Genomic DNA, 15,020 nt, shown 5'->3' on the forward strand with positions numbered 1-15,020 from the left:
TGTCTGTTGTCAGGCAGATTTGGTTTGCAGGAGAAAGACGAGGCAGACGATGAGAACTCATCTGGCAGCCTGATCCTGAGCACCACCGAGGAGTCCACCTGAGTCGGCTGCCTGATGAGCATCACACCTCACCTCACCAGCCAGCTAGAGTTTCCCTGCTCGAGTTCAGGGGATTCTCTCTCCACGGGGAGTCCGTGACTCTGCCCTTCTCCAAAGAATTAATTCCCCTGGGAGCAGCTAGCGCTTCGGGCCACACAGCTTTCAGGGTCAAAAAGCCACGTAAACCTCTCCACAGTGAATCGGCATCTGAGAGGAAGAACTGCTCCTACAGGACGAGTTTTAAGAAGCTCGTGACTGATGACTGCACAATGTTTCTTTACAATAGTGGGGATATAGTTTAACTATCGTCGGTCAAAGTGTGTGCATCTCATTCTTTCGTTAAAAGACAACAGAAGTAAACAAGCTCTGGCAGCATCGCAGATCTCTGCACCGCAACTCAACCACCAGTCGCCTGCTTTGAAGTGACAGTCCGTCCAACGAGAGGAGACAGCAGGGGAGACCCGGGACAGGAAGCTGGACCCTCGAGCTAAAGTGAAGGCAATTTAGTGATTCACCAGGAAAACCACCCTAATATTTGTCTACAGGAGCGACCAACAACAGCGTCTCTGTTTCAACACTTTGCACAACACTGTAAATGAAAGTGAGGCTCTGTTGGACCTGATAACTGCAGTTTTGATCATCTTATTCTTTACTTTTTCACTGTCGACAAAGTCATACAATATAAAAGATATGAAAGGGTCCCTGTTGTCAAACCTTCTTTCAAACCATCATTGAAAGAAGTTGTAACCATCACTTTTATTTAGTCAGTCTTAACGCAAACTGTACAGGGAAGGTTGGTTTAATAAAAGAGCCAATAAAACGGTAAAGGGCTCAATAACAGAGTCACAGGCAGTCAGAGGATCCTTACGGAGACCAGTGTTTAAGTTTAAAAGAGGTATTTGATATTTTCATGACACGTCCCCAAAGCAGCCTTTCATGAGCGATTAGAGTCCTGGAGCAAATGCTTTTAACTTGAAAATCCCCCTGTGGCAGGAAGTGAGATGATTTTTTTTTAACCTGTGCTTTCAAAACGGATCCTTCAGGACGACCAGATGGTTGTGATGTCACAGCTAAACAGGCTCCGCCCTCCCTCAGCACGCCTGCTCAGGCCTGTGTGAGCCGACCAATCAGAGCAGACTGGGCTTTAAAGAGACAGGCACTAAATACAGGAGCGTTCAGACAGTTTCAAGAGTCGCTGCACCAACAACAAACAACAAATCATGAAAAGTAAGAACCAACAGACGTCATTTTGGACTTTTATCCCAAAACTGCAGGCTTATAATCGCTTTATAGATAAATTAGGTAATAAAAAAAAAATTGCCTGAGACGTCAGTATGAACCGAAATGGCTTTGAAAATAACTTTCTCATTACACCCTGACACAATCGTCTCCAAACGGATTCTCATTAGGATATAAATACTCACACAGCGCCCACAGTTTCACATATTACAATTACCCTTTCGGTTCTGACGCGCGCCACCTCCTCGTCTCTGCCAGGCTGCCAATGACAGCTGAGATATCTTGCCAATATCTTGCCAGCTGTCTGGCTCCGGGCCGTGCCAGCCCGCGGTCCGAGCTTATGAATACATCGCGGGGTTTTGATGAATACCAACATTATGCACATCGTTTGTCACAGTGCTGCACAATTGATTTGTGAAAATGCAAAGTGTACGTTTAGTTTTGCATAATTGGTAATTTCACAATTCCGCCTGATGGAAATAATACTGGATGTGATTTCACTCGACTCACAGCTGCTGCGGTGGAAAGCCGTTGAGATGTCGATGTGAGTGTCACACATTAATGTTGTGATAATTCAGACATGAATAATCATGTTTGGAGCTGCTGCTGCTCAGTTCAGTCATGAATGTGTAACATGAGTTCCAGTAATCAGCTGTTTCCTCCAGAGAGGATCATCATCAGCGTGAAAACCAGTGTGGGATCTGACATTTCATCACGAAGGGCTCCGGTCGGTTTTCTGGTGATTGTAATCAGGTCTGTGAGAGGAAGGTTGCAGGTTCAATTCTCAGACCAGGTGACCTGCTCTCCCAGAACATCAGGTCACGTTCTCCTCTATGAACCGACATGAAAGTCCAGGAACTAAAGACAGAATATTGTTAATTCATCAGCAACTCTGTTCTGAGATTTGGGTTAGATTTCTTCTTTCACACTAGCAGGAATAAATACTCAAAATGTGCATTTAGGGTTTTTTTTTTAAAGCTCAGATTTCATGTCTGGACTTTGATGAATGGTCAGTGCTAACTGACACCAGAACCAGAACATTTCCCAGTTCATGTGATGGATTTTCTTGTAATAATGAATGTGTGAAGTTAATTTAATTAATGGGACATTTCAAAGTCTTATTGCTGTACTCAAATTTCTGTCAGACTGGTGGAAAGTGAAATGTTCAAATGAGTGATAAAAAAAATGCCAACGTGAACAACATTAAATAACACCACCACTCCTATATACAGAATGAATATTACCAGTACAGCCATTTTATGCAATTTTAGGCATTCTTGTAGTTGTTTTTTTTGTCATTTTTCATCTCATGTTGTGTTATTTTTTCCTTCTTTGTGGTTGTACAGATGTTATGATTGATTCAATTGGAATTGCATTACTGTGACCTGTATGTGAATATCTTTCAGGAAACAGACACGGTTACTGTAATGTAATACTGTCTAGTCTCTGTGTATCTGGCAGCAGCAGGTAAATGTCTTCAGATTGTTTACATTCTGTTTGGAAACTGAAGTGTGTGTCGGCTTTATTCTGAGTGGATCAACAGTCAGAGACGTCGGCGCTGAAAGCTGCAGACTCACGTTGACATGACGTGTCTCTGACTGAGAGCTCTGGAATTATATTTTCAGCGCCAGCTTGTGATAAAGAATTATTTTTTCGTTTAACTGATAACAAGTTTAGCGTGTGTGTGTGTGTGTGTGTGTGTGTGTGTGTGTGTGTGTGTGTGTGTGAGTGAGTGCAAGGATGGTTATAATGGATTTTTTTCCATGTGTTTACATTTGTTTACACTCCGGCATAATTGGTTTCGATGATTTGCCCTGAACCTGTTGAGACTCTCCCAGCAGAGCTTTTTTTTTTCTTTTTTTTTTTTCCAACGCCGTCTTTTTGCATCCCGATAATTCGGCCTGATTGTGATAAAAGCGTGTGTTAGTCTCTCGGTGTCCTCCGGGGAGAGACAGCCAGAACTGAACTTTCAGGTGAAATGCAGATCGACGAGGTTGATTGAAAATACCTTCTCAAACCACCGTGACAGCAGCAGCAGGCCAATCAGACCTCTGTCCTGCTCTTTATCTTCAGGTTTTGGACTTGTGGTGGAGTAAAACATCTATCTAAATTATTTTTTTTAGTTAATAACATGTTAGAAAATGTTGCATCCCTCAGCCAGATCGATCTGTAGATCAGGATTGTCTCTCTGACCACCAGGCCGTGCTGCTCCCCAAATATTGACCGCTACACGGATTTGCTCGCGAGCGTTGTGTGGCCGGAGTTAATCTACTCAGCATCCGCCGGCTGTTTGCATATGAGCTTCATCAGCCTGGCAGCGGCCACAACTAAGTTAACAAAAACTGCTGCACAGTTGGGCTCGACACACACACTCCTGCAAGAAACCCAAACAGAGAGCAGGAAACCGTCACCATAAAAACACACACTGGTGCTGATCAAACTATCGGATCTCACTTCCCGGCTTCATATGACAATGAGCTAAAACCCAGGTATCACTGGGACAAGGATAGAACTGGCCGAATACACAAGAAGACCCATATAATAATGATTTTGTCATAGTCAGTGTTTTAAAACATTTATAAAGATCTTCTGGATTGAACAACTTCCAAAATTGTGTGATTTCTTAAGCGAGTCTGGAGACTTTCTCAAAATTATACACGTTTACCATCAATAATACGTATTCTCTCATGAATGTAGTGTAAATGGTGAAATTAGTTGAAACTGTGATCAACAGCTGTGCAGGTCAGATGCACTTTAGACACACGAAGGTAGAAACAACCTGAAGTGTTGAATCGAATGCTGAATGTACGCGACGGCACGACTGATTTAGAATTTTCTGTTGCCATTTCGTGACCTTGTTGATGTGTTTCTCCTCACGCAACAAGTCTTAAAATTGTGCAATTTGTTAAGGGAGTCTGGTGGTATTGCAGGTTCCAGTTCAGTGGTTGGACTGGTTGAATCAGCGCTCCTCCACCGCGGGGACTTCCTCAGGTACACCCCGGCTCCTGGCTGTATTTCACTTAAAACAAGCCTCCACACACACACATTCAATCATCTGACAGCTACTCCACTGTCTCCCAAACACACACACACACACACACACACACACACACAAATGTGACAGTCAGGGAGTCTCTGGAGGACCACTGCCCGGCTATAAACCCAGAACACACCTCAGCAGCAGAATGGATTAGAGCTTAGCAAGCAGCCTGGCCTCCCATACGCTGAGGCAGCTGTTTCTGGATCTGCATGCATTCATGTGTGTGTGTGGAGATTTATAGCAGTGAAAAAACCATAAGTGAAGCTTTATGTTATTGACGAAACAATAAAAAGTGTGTGAGTGTGTGTGTGTGTGTGTGTGTGTGTGTGTGTGTGTGGTAATGTCCGGGGCAGCCGCGAGGAGGAAGAAGCTCCTGTTCGAAGGCGATCATATAGAAATCAATACATCTCTGCACCCTTGACCCCCTGTTACCTGTCAACTGATGGTTCAAAGACGTGTGGACGCTCCTTTAATGTGGGGAAAATCAATTTCCATTTAACCGATTGATTCATATGGACGGTTCGATAAAAACGGTGACGGAGGAACAACGAGGAGAAAGAGAGTGTGAAGGAGAAAAAGTAGCTGCTGACAACACAACAGTCTCACCGACTCCTCTCCGTATGATTATTAATATTATTTCCTCATTTTCATTCAAATGACTTCCCCGTGTAGTCTCATTTGAACGGAAGCCAAAAAACTCTTGCGAGCCAGCCTCCAGGACGCGGCAGGTTTATCATTTCCTGCGTTTGTGTATCGGCAGGGGGAAAGACGGGATCGGCTGTTATTTGGGAAGTTGATCTTGCGTGACAGTTCAATATTAAATCCTCTGAGAGACACATTATTTTTATGGTTGGTTTGGCTCCTGGAGCGAAAGTTGACAAAAAAAATAAATAATAATAATAATAATAATACAGGAGAATTGTTCCAGCGGGAGAAGGATCAGGAGCACCAGGAGGAGACGAGTTCACCGGAGATAATCTGACCGGATCGTCTGAATAATCCGGCAGCTCCGTGTCTCTGAGTCTCTGGAGGTCCGATCGGTACGTTCAGTGTCTCTCCTGACCTTATTGATCTGTTCCTGAAGTATGTGGCTTTCAATAAACCCACGAGAGCTAGTCTCCAAAATGTGGAGCGCTTCAGATGGATCTTGAAAGAATAAACATTGTTATTCAGCCGCCTGCTCCACTGAAAATGGATGAAACTGGTCCCAAGAAGAAAAATATCAGAGGCGTATTGTTGTTGTGTTTTGACAGTCGGTAAAAATATCGATCCTCACTGTGGCTAAGTTTATTGATTTTAATTTCAGTTTAAACATCTACTTGTCAAAGAAGGACTCCATAAACTTTACTGCAAATTTGCCGTATGCAATTTTCCTCTCTGTTATGTAACTTAAAGCCTCCAGTACAGGCAGGTGTTTACACCACAGGGTCGATAACTGCGTCCACTCACGTGTGATGGACGCAGGAAACAGCAGCATCACTAAAACAACCGTCGTTAGTGTCTCGACCGGAGCAGGTGACCCACATACCGACCGGACTGCAGCGTTTCAGGACCGTCTTGGACTCTGAAACAACACCATCATTTTTAACGACCTGAGACTGAGCTGAATTCTTCTGTGATCATCTCCGGACTGTGTTTCTCCTCTTGGTGCTGGGAACGTGCTCGTCCTTCAGCGTCGATGTGTTTGCTGGGGGACGAGCCAGCTGCATCCTTGACCCTCTGCTGCTGCACGACCATCCATCTCTGTCTCCGCCAGCAGCCAGACAGTCGGGCGGCTCCACTGCACGAGCACATGAACACACACACACACACACACACACACACACACACACACTCCAGCACGTTGAGTGTATGCAAACATAAGATCGCTGAGAGGCATATCGCTCTGCAAACGGCTGTCAAATGGTTTCATGTACAGACACACACACACACACAACATGTGTCAAGCTCTAACTAACGAGCCGTCACACTCCACTCGAGGACCTCTCTCCTCCCTGAGGCCGGTGGATGAAGACAGTCGCAAGGATGGAACAGAAAAATGTGTCCACCCTTTAATAAAAAACAAACTGCCGTCTAACGTCTGCTGCCCTGACTGCAGGCGGTTAAACATGCCGAGCCGGAGACACATGACGCCGAGGCCCGAAGCCGACGCACCCGGACGCCGCGATTATATCCAGTATTTCTCCCAGCGAGCCTGTCGACACACTGGCAGACGCTCTGCTCTCGTCCAAAAGAGCAATAGGAGCTGTCTGCCTGACACACACACACACACACACACACAGATGCATGCACACACCCTCAGGCAGGGATGGTTGGCAGTGTTAAAGCACTTCATAATGTGTGTACAAACAAAGATATACACAAGTTCGTGTCCACTCAGTCGTGGACACACAGGTCATGTAACGACCTGCATCATGGAAGTGTCACATATCAGCACCTGCTGGTTACAGAGAACACCGGCTTGTGATTGGCTGCAGGGAATCAATCATAGTAATGAAACCAGAAAGCGCTCTCAAAATGATAGTCATGCCTGCGAGGCTGCTGGGAGGCTGCGTCCTCTTCTACTTGTTGGAGTGATAAACAGTGTTTCCACGCAGGAAGCAGACCGCCTCAACATGTACGACAACAATCCGGATGTCTTGTGCGTACAGAGCGTCCACATGTGACAAACTTGTCTAGTAACAAACAACCTCCACCTGCTCCTCATCTGGAAACTAAAGATGAACTCGCCGAGGCAACTTCCTGCCTAAATGTTGGTAGAAATATTGAGCAATAATGAACACAAACAGAAAAGCAGACACCCAGTTCTTTGCGGTCTTACGTCCAGACGCAATCACACAGCACAGAGCTAGGATTCATTAGCTAGCTCGCAATGCGACTGGGTTATTCATTTCAAGATTCAAATCAAATTCCTCCCTGCTTCATGTCCCAGTTGCCTGTAATCTTTAGGAAATACATCATGACAACACACAAAGAGCTGCACATCCTCCTGAACACAGAAACGTCCTCAACTGACCAGATAATGTCGTCGCTGTTCAACATCAGCGTCAGAAAGTCTCCTGAGCAGGCGCCACGGTAGATGTGCAGGTCTGAACACGTGGAGAAAATCCATCGACATGTGTTCAATTATCATGTTTACAGACCAGATGAGATGTTCGCCTCAAGCTGCAACACACACACACACACACACACACACACACACACACGGCCTGCGACAGTGAAGGGTAGCCATCAGTGCTGTGAGCTGATGAGATGAGAGGACGACGTGTCACGATCCATCATCCACTTCCCCCGACCCACCAAAACGCCAGCGGCCTCCTCTCCGGCCCCGCCTCCTTAATAACGTAGCGAGACGACTCCGAGCCGCCGCCCCTCCCCCTCCCCCGCACACACAATCACACATAACATCACACATGGAAGGTCACACGGTGATTTAAACATCCTCTCTCTCTCACACACACACACACATAAACACACTGACAGACGGAATTCAATTTCGTCACAGCAAACTGCTTTTTCACGGACGTTCGCGGCCCCGCGTCTCCGCCGTAAATGGAAATTTCATGCAGTAGAAGAAGTCTTCCTCCGCTTTCAATAAGACACCTAACCACATTTCTGACCCATTACAGACTTTTTAAAAACCTTCATTTATCCGAGACGGCTGACGGGAAACAGATATACGCCACGTCAGCAGCAAACTATCCCCGAACACCACAGCGTGTGTGTGGGGGATGTTTAGTGCTTGGCTCAGAGGCACATTGGCAGCTTTAACCACAGGAGGAAAGAGCATGTTTGAAGCATGTTTCCTGGGGAGTCTTACTTTCTTAGTTGCATTGTGGGTAATGTAGGCACTAGGTTTTGAAATAGAAGGAAGAACGAGTGGAATCGAACAGCTGATATTTTGATATTTTTGGTTTTCTGCTTCATCATTTGTTTTTCAGACTGTCCATGATGAGCCAACAGTCTTAAATTACCCACAATGCCACTTAGCGACTGAGTGACATCACTGAAGGCATCAGTATCGACTCGAGACGGCGTCGTAATCAGCAGATGTTCCTCGTGATGTGATTAGATATTAAATAATGATGTTGCAGTTTGTCCAGTGCTTCCTAATCAGCCTCAGCTGTCACTTGTTTTGGTGCTAATCAGCTAGCGTTAGCATGCTAACATGCTAAACCGATCCCGGTAGCATAGCAAACATCACACCTGCACCTGTCTTAGTGAAGTAGCTCGACAACATGTGGACTCGCAGAAGACAATATGTCATCATCTACATCTCGGCAACGAGCCACGGCGTCTCTGCTTGCTGTGATTGGATTAATTACACATCTCTTCCACAGTCAGCAATAATTAACGCACCGACTCCATCACTTCCATCACTCAAATCATCCTGCGCTTGATTGCTTCCTACACACAACGTATCGTCAAGAAACAGCTAATGAGCCTGTCACCCGCTGATCCGCACCTCCAGGCTAATTACAAAGTGCAGACAGTGTTTTACTTCTGCGCATCAGGTCAGAGGTTTTCTCTCAGACTGTAGAAACAACAGCTGAATGTTTGCGTAGCCCTCTTGACCTCATCGCCATGAGTACCGATCATATTCATTAAACATCTCCTCAGGCGCTGTTTCAACATCATCGCTTCCTCCTTTTCCTCAAAGGTTTCCCTTCAGTCACTGGAGCAAAATGTTGGTATTTTACATTTCTGCAAACCAAATCTGTATAATTTGAACAATCTGATCTGTACATGTGCAGATTTTCATATCAGTAGGTTGGTGATGTCAGAGAGAGATGGAGTTCCACTATTTGTAAAGGTGATACGACTGGACATTTTTCCAGCTGTATTTCAAGCCAAACACGATCTTTTCCTCAAACTAACAGAGAGACTTTTGTGCCTAAACTTAACCAGACCATAAACACACAGTTGTCAAAAGATAAAGAATAAAAATGTAGATTTATTTCTGGTTTGCTGTAACATAAATGTTCAATTCTATGCTGGCAACTGGACAAAATGTACTTTAGAAAAATAAAAAGATCAAGGCTTTTAACTTGTCACATGTCTGAGAGTTTTATCGCTATAATATTTAGCCCAGACAATAAAGACGCTCTGTCCTTCATCTCACTCTAATCTTACGACTCATCATAATTACAAAGTCTGGATACAAACAGGAGTCTCTTCCCAGTCGTGATTTGCTTCTGTAATGTGTGACACCTGAAACTGATTGGCTTCCAGTAGCTTCAAAACGAACCAATGGCTGCATGTAACCCCCCCACTGACAAAACCACAGAAGAAGACAGCGACACCAACACTTGATTTATTACCAGAGAAGCACTGGAGGCTGCAAATGCTCATTATTTGACAAGCAAACAGGGGTTTTTTTCCCCCCCACAAAGGATATGAGCGCATATGAGAAATGTAATTTTTCACATTCATTAAACAATCTTTCGACCACACAAAAACCATTTAGTGTCTGCGGGGTGTGTCGAAAAGCCCGGCGAGGAACCACAGCCAGTCTTTTCTCATTACAACATACTGTATATACACACACTGTGTCTGTATTATTGCAGATAGCGATGATAACAAGATACTCTACACGGTGAGAAGCTCTGAATCATAAAAAACATTAACATGCAGCGTCGTCTCGATCTCGTACAACCGCTGAAAATCTGCACAAGCAACGACAGAAACGAAACATGACGAACAGCGTGTGGGAAACACTTGCCCCATTGACTCATTCGGCAAACTGATGCTCAACAAACTGAACATCCATCGCTATCTCTTCTGTCGTCCCTGTGGAGGCTGCAGGCTGACGTATTCTCCCCCCTTCCAGACACCTGTGACTTGTCTTCACCCGCCTGAGCTTCACTGGGAGGTCGTGACACATGAGGGAACATGATATCTCCTGCAGTTACACCCCTCACTGTGCAGGTGACATGAGCAATCAGACGGAGGTGGCGGCACGGAGACAAATATGTCCGAGCATCTGCTACGTAGAACAAACTGCTCCTGCACTTCATTTATGTACTTGGATAAGCAGGATGTGGGATTTCTTAGAGGTCTAAGAGGCTTTTCTTCAAACTGAGGGGACCGTACACGACTGTTTTTGGGAACTTTCCTCAACAGATAATCTGGCAAAATGTGACTCTTTCTAATGACACAGATGGAAACACAACAGAGTTCTTGGAGAGAGATCAGTGAGATGCCAGCAGGAGGAGGAGGAGGAGGCTTTTCTGTCCCGCGTTCCAGCGTCGCGACTCAGATTATGTATTAAAAGTTTGGCCTTCAGACGTGGTTGGAAGACACATTGTACAGAGTGTTGGCGTCAGTGCAAACACTTATATACAATTATGTTCCTGTTACAGTCTGCAGATTATGTCCCTGTAACCTGAGCATCCGTGGAGGTGAAACACCTCAGATTATTTAAGTTGTACATTATTTACAGTGGGTGAAACCAGCAGGAAAACATAATCTATAACCACATTTACAAAGAATGGAACCACAGCACACCCACAAGAGCTACAGCCGAAGTCCTAAACGCTCTTAATAAGATCATAAATCACAGAGAAGTGCTGATAAAAGATGTAGAATCTGCGCGGCTGGACACTGCAGATATTAAACCACCAGTCTTTCATCTGCGCGCGGACCTCCCGTTATTTCACATCGCTTACGTTCAAACTGCTGACGGAGGCCAAGAGCTGCGTGCCCGAGAGGCATAAAAAAGGCTTTTAGCAGTGAAGGACAGTTTAAACACATATCACCTCCTCGTTCATGGCTACTCTGACCGCTCGCTGCTTTGCTGATGCGTGCAGTTTCGGCTTTCGGCTGCGAGATCTCATCACGTCTTTAAACACAGTCGTCTCTTCAGCGTCGTCGTCGCCCTGAAACCTTCCACAGAGCCGTCGGTTCATCAGCTCAATGCGGCCTCTCCTCTCACGTAGAGAACCCTTCCAGCGCCTCACATGCAGGGCAATTAGGTAATTATGTCATTTCTTCTTAAGTAGAGACACTGCAGGTGAAAAAAAATCACCACTTATTCCAATTCACCGGTTAATGTTGAGAGTTGGGGCCACAAAATGTCTTCGTTCTTCCAGACGGGTGGAATCAAAACGTCACATGAAGGTGTTTGTTTTAGTCCAGATTTCATTTATGCAGATTGCTTATATTTAATTGGATTTGGCTCATTTGCACATTTAAAAAGAGATAAACACCCAGAGACACACTGACATGAAGCGCAGTGTTACCTTGAGTTAACTTGTGGGTTAGAACATTGTTGAAAGTATTTAAAATCATTTATCAAGCGATGAAAAGAGAAAGAACGTCCCTCAGGAAAAACCTTTGACTGGAACATGTCGCCGAAATGAGTATTTTGAACCTGATTTATCGTCTGTTCGGTGTTGTCGTCGTCTCCGTAGTGTTGGTCTTTGCTTTCTGGGATAAAAGCCTGAAATTCGGCTCAGGTGCTTTTGCAGATCCCAAAAATACTCTGAAAAGAAAAAGTCAGAAAAGCAGTGAAGACCAGCAGGCTGAGCTGCAATTTTCATGTCAAAATACGATAAATCGACTCTGCAGCGCCGCAGACAGAAGAGGAGGACAGAGGATTCACCCGTGATGGCTGCTGTTGTCCTGAAACACGGCGCTGCGTGGAACAAAGGCGGCGGGGTCGACAGTGAACACGCTTCAACACATTTCATTTCCCCACAAAAGCCGCGTTTTCCCCAATCGGACCGGTCCATGAACGCATCAAACTCAGTCCAGAGGTAGAAACACCGACACGTTTGACGGCGATATAAAGACGAGAACACGCCCCGACTCGGTTGCGACATCTTCAATTTGCAAAATTGATGCTGAAATCATGTTTTTACAAGTTGTCAGACGAGAACGGAGCTGATTGTTGTTAATGAGACATTCAGGGAGCGACTGTTGTTGAATAAAACATTCAGAGAAGATCTCGTGTGGTTTGACTCCAAGAGGTCAGCTCTGAAATACACCCGGTGTCTTTCATTCCATCCGTTTCTTTACAGGGAACTTTAAATCAAAGCTCGTATGAATAAAAAAAGGTTTCCTTCATTTTGGGATGCGAGTGACAGCCGGACTCAACAAGGTCGTGTGCTCTCCGATAAATATTCACAAGCAACAACCGCAGGCGACAAACGCATTCAGATTCAGAAATAAAGCCGAGTCATGTCGACGGATGAGGAGAATATTTCGATGTTTCTGCTCCTCCTGCTCCTCCTGCTCATCACCTGTGTTGGTTCACCTGACTGCTCCGGCTTTAATGACTCATTACTTCTCTCCAGTTTTAAACGCGGGATCAATTTCCATTGTGTCGCTGCTACCCGACCGTGTCTCCTGCAAATTAAGTTTGAATACGACTAATTTAAAAAGAGAGCAAATCCATTTTGTGAGAAACTTACTGCTCAGCTGAAGTGTGATGAAGATACCGAGTCTGAGAAACTAAAGCACGACCGGGACAAACGCGGTTCTGACTCGGGTCTGTACGTACGTGTCGGACTTTCCCTCAGCGCAGCATGCTGGGTGACTACAGGTGCAGCTAGTCAGCCATAATTAAACCCACATGAAGCTAATTACCAGCAGGTCGTTACAAACACAACCACTGACGCGGTCGAGGCGATGAGACGAGTCACAGTCGAGACGTTTCAGGTTTAGTTTAGCGTTTAATGTAAAAGATGCTCCATATTTTCACCACAGTGAGTCTATCAGCAGCTGGTGGCACGTTGTGTTTCTGTGCTTTGTGTTCCAGAGTTCTGGGCGTGGCTCTGCTGCTGGACTGAGCGGTGCCGGTCCACAACACCTGCAGCGCGTTGGATGTAATCAGCACCTGCGGTCACACCTGGATCTTCCCTCCACACGGGGCCAGATTCTTGCCAACAGTGTCAAGTTCGTACTCGTTCTTAGTTGCAAAGGTGTTTTTTTTTGCAATCATACGGAGCAGCGAGGGAGAATTCATTTTATTTTTATTTCTGCTGCTCCATTTTGTTAGTTCTAAATTTAGTTTTTAATGTGTGTCAGAGTGGAGAAAAGAAAGTTTTTTGAAGAAGAAGAGGAAAAAAAGTGAAAATGCACCACCAAAAACAACAAAAAAAAGTCTCAAACGTCCCTCTGGGCTCCTGCACAATCAGAACACACAGAACAGTTTTCTGGCAGGAAAAATAGTTTGGACACAAATATGTGATACTTTTCACGTTTAGGCACAAACGAACGAACGATCTCTCACCAACATAAAGACACGAAGGACTCAGGATCAAACCCACCTGTGACTGAACCATCCTGTCTCTGAGAAATGTGGCTTTTATATCATCTTCTATACTATATGATGTGTTTTTGAATCAAACATGGCAACTGGTTTTCCAAAAACATGATCAAATGTTTAAAATGTTCCCTGCCAGATCATTAATTTTCCAGCTGTTGCAGAACAACATCCTCTCTTAGCGACTCCGAATCAAATCTAAATCAGTTTGTATCTTTAAATTAACTTTCTGAATAATATCATCTTTAGTCACCATCTTTCCTAACCTTTAATCAAAGTGTTTACTTTTTTAATCAGCGGGAGCGTTTTTGTTCTTCCAGGATCACGACGCTGCACAAACCTCGTTCTTCATATACGAGACAAAATATCCCCAGAGAACATGATCCAAGCTGCAGTTACGAACCCCTCCCACAGAGACAAATCAGCACGAGGCTTTTTAAATGTAATGTTCTGCTAGATGAAGTTGTTCTCACCTACAGAAGTTAAATTAAACTGCACTTCCCTCGTTACATTTCCAGGTTTCTCTCTTTCTTTTCAGACTGAGGATTAGTGGATGTTTTACATGCTTCTTCAGCACGTCACAGAATAAAATAATAATAATAAATAAAATAATAAATATTTACTTTTTTTTTAATGCTGTAATCAGCGGAGGATTGTTGCCGACGACTCATTCTGGCTGTTGTCAAATAAACAGGCGGCCTCGGGACAACGTGTCGCAGCAAATAAAACTGATTATGAAACATGAGTTCATTTGCTGTTACAGACAGTCGCCTACATTATTAAATATCTGGTGAATATTTAACATGGTGCCCTGTGGTGCCGTGTCGTAGGTGTGAGCTTCTGCAGCAGCTGCAGCGCTCGAACATCATTTTCTCACATATCTGATCAAGTTTTAACGACGTGGACGATGTTTCATGTGCAGTGCAGCGTCACGGTTTGAATTATCATCCAGAGGTAATGTAACTGTACTGAAGATGAGGGGAGGAGCTGTACGTTGCTTTCTTCTGCTCCTGTAGGTGCAGAAATCTCCCCGTTCCAACTTTTGTAAAGGTCACCCGACTGGAGTTTATTTCAGGTAACTCTGCGGGGGGCGCTCAGTGTTTGGTGCCTGGAGACGTCTCCAGGGGACGTTACTGAGTGTTTTTGGGACAATTTTTAGCTCCATTGGTAGCAACAAAAACTGATATTTCTGACAGGAAATCAGCACATCTCCTCCAGCCACGATGTTGGGGATGTAAAAATATATATTTCTGGCAGGAAGTTGGGACGTCTCCAGCTGTGTCTGTTGTGACAAATCCAGGTGTTTGTAACAAGACCTGCGGACAATTTCCAGCTGAGCTTGTAGCGACAAAAGCTGATATCTTTGACAGGAAG

At 44.7% G+C, this 15,020-nt stretch overlaps 1 protein-coding gene and 1 long non-coding RNA gene across 2 annotated transcripts in view; one reads left to right on the top strand and one right to left on the bottom strand.

Moving 5' to 3' along the window:
* The window catches only part of grin2da (glutamate receptor, ionotropic, N-methyl D-aspartate 2D, a), a 195,360-nt gene that overhangs the window by 144,023 nt on the left and 36,317 nt on the right, over positions 1-15,020 (bottom strand). The window lies entirely within an intron of this gene.
* LOC119017377 lies at positions 12,861-14,143 on the top strand. The gene is made up of 3 exons (XR_005074412.1): positions 12,861-13,039; positions 13,140-13,276; positions 13,967-14,143. It is a non-coding gene; the product is annotated as an uncharacterized LOC119017377 (long non-coding RNA).

The sequence above is a fragment of the Acanthopagrus latus genome, chromosome 3 (genome assembly GCF_904848185.1).
Source record: "Acanthopagrus latus isolate v.2019 chromosome 3, fAcaLat1.1, whole genome shotgun sequence".
NCBI lineage: Eukaryota > Metazoa > Chordata > Actinopteri > Spariformes > Sparidae > Acanthopagrus > Acanthopagrus latus.